Consider the following 2,050-nt stretch of genomic DNA (forward strand, 5'->3'; position numbering starts at 1 on the left):
GTACATTTTAAAATTATCTTTTCCATTTAATAATTTATTAATAAACTAATAATGTATATGAAATAATTACACAAAGTGTAATCTGTTTTCAATAGTTTTATAATAAGGTAAAGAAGAACAAGTTTGTTTATGTTTATTGTCTAGCCATAGGTCCCTTAGTGTATAATTATTGGTCCTGAGAGATTCCATCAGTACCAGTACTCCATCAGTATCAATGTTAGTACCATCGAGAGTAAGGTAAGATAGTGTGTGGTTGTAGAGTAAAAGTTCAGCTAGTGACTGAGCACTGGTTGAAGTGATGTCAGGATTGTTATGAAGGAGTAAGTGAATAATTGTTTTATTATTAATTAATGATTGTGTTAGTGCAATGACTCCATCATCATTGATGGAATTGGGACTGATCCATAGTGTCTCTAATGAAGTATTGTTTGTTATTTTGTGAGACAGTAAGAGGATGACATCTTTTGTTATTTTAGTGTTATATATAAAAATCCTCTTTATTGTTCTTATGTCTAGTACTTGAGACATCATCAAGTATACAATATCAGGTGATGAGTGAAAGAGGTTAATTTCCTGATGACTGTCCGTTAATTGACTGATCACTTCCTGACAATGACCTGCTGATGGTTTAGTGAGGGTTACACTATGACTCTCCCACTCCACCTCTCCAGTCTCTTCTCCTAATAATAAACACAGTCAGTCAGTTAATGTGTGTATATTATTATTTTAATACAGTATAATAGGTAAAATGATAATTGGGGCGAGCCTGAGCTCGCCCCACTCTAGCTATACTCTCAGTCACACCCCTTCTGTCCCTCTGTCTGTCTGTCCTCGTACGTCACCCCTATTTATGCGTAGATCTAATACGGTAGATAGATACTATTATGCATTACCAATGCAATTTTCAATTTTTCATTGAAAGTGGGAGCGGTCACAGTAAAATAAAAATGGCAACTAACACACTGGAAGAATTCATGAGCTTTCTAGCAGCAATATAAGGCAGATACCGTCCAAAGACTTCCCCAGCAGCTATAGAAGGTTTTAAATTCAATTAATAACCTATGAAGCTCGTCTTTACTGATGCAATTGCTATTAAAACTGTGAAAGTCAATCAAGCTTTTTCTCAGTCATCTTAATATTGGATAATATTATATCTAAAGCTAAGTAAAGCATCTTTACAGACATTTATAGGCAAGAAATGTGTATGTGAAACTAGAAGACTAAAAGTTATCAATTTTATCAGCAGCATTAAACTTTCATCATGTAAATCATGTTGCTATGCCTAAATCATGATGCATGCTTTGAAATCATCAGCACTGAGTAGATTATAGATGGATAGATCCAGTGTCATAATTGCTTTGCTAGCTTAGGCTCGCCCCTTAATGTTCTACATTGCTTCTAGTATTATATTATTTTATTAATGATGTTTGTTTGTGTGTTGTTCCAGGTGATGCTGGTTTTTGTACCAGTAAGTCATTACAGCTGCTAGGATGGAATGGGTGTGGTCTATCTTTTATCATGTGACAGTAAACAAAAATCAATTGTACATTTTATTAATGTATTGGAATCAATAATTATTGTCCCTCCCTCCCTCCCTCTCTCACTCTCCCTCCGGCTTTACTTCCCTCCATCTCTTTCTCTCCCTTCCCCTTTCTCTCTCTTCCTTCTTCCCCTCTCTCTCTCCTTCTCTTGTAGGGTGAAGGTCACTGTAGTACTTATAAACTGATTCAACCACATGCAGTTAAGTGTGGACACAATTGAGCTGGTTTCTGAACCATTTCAAGTTGAACTGGCTTGTATGTATAGATGTGACTTAATTTTTGTGATTTTTTTGGTAAATTTCAAATATGCAGTTTTTGTGATTATTGATATTGTATTTAAAAATTAATTATTAAACATAAACACTTTTTGAATTTACTATATCAAGAGTAAATTTACCCTTGACTGTATCACATACAAATTGTAGATGATTCAACAATTTTAGAATTGACACAGAATTAATTCTTAAACTTAACATTCTTTAATTTAGCGTATTACATACAAATTGTAG

At 34.0% G+C, this 2,050-nt stretch overlaps 1 long non-coding RNA gene across 3 annotated transcripts; it reads left to right on the top strand.

The window, feature by feature from the left end:
- Window positions 1-6: 6 nt before the first annotated feature.
- On the top strand, window positions 7-1,960 carry LOC109591784 (uncharacterized). 3 transcript variants are annotated; one of them, XR_002189994.1, is made up of 6 exons: window positions 9-107; window positions 151-320; window positions 364-446; window positions 517-695; window positions 1,448-1,543; window positions 1,696-1,960. It is a non-coding gene; the product is annotated as an uncharacterized LOC109591784 (long non-coding RNA). The 3 variants fall into 3 exon arrangements; XR_002189993.1 differs by having other exon boundaries at window positions 7-320; XR_002189992.1 differs by lacking the exons at window positions 9-107; window positions 151-320; window positions 364-446 and having other exon boundaries at window positions 453-695.
- Window positions 1,961-2,050: the final 90 nt, after the last annotated feature.

The sequence above is a fragment of the Amphimedon queenslandica genome, unplaced genomic scaffold (genome assembly GCF_000090795.2).
Source record: "Amphimedon queenslandica unplaced genomic scaffold, v1.1 AMPQUscaffold_7248_Cont20799, whole genome shotgun sequence".
Lineage (NCBI taxonomy): Eukaryota > Metazoa > Porifera > Demospongiae > Haplosclerida > Niphatidae > Amphimedon > Amphimedon queenslandica.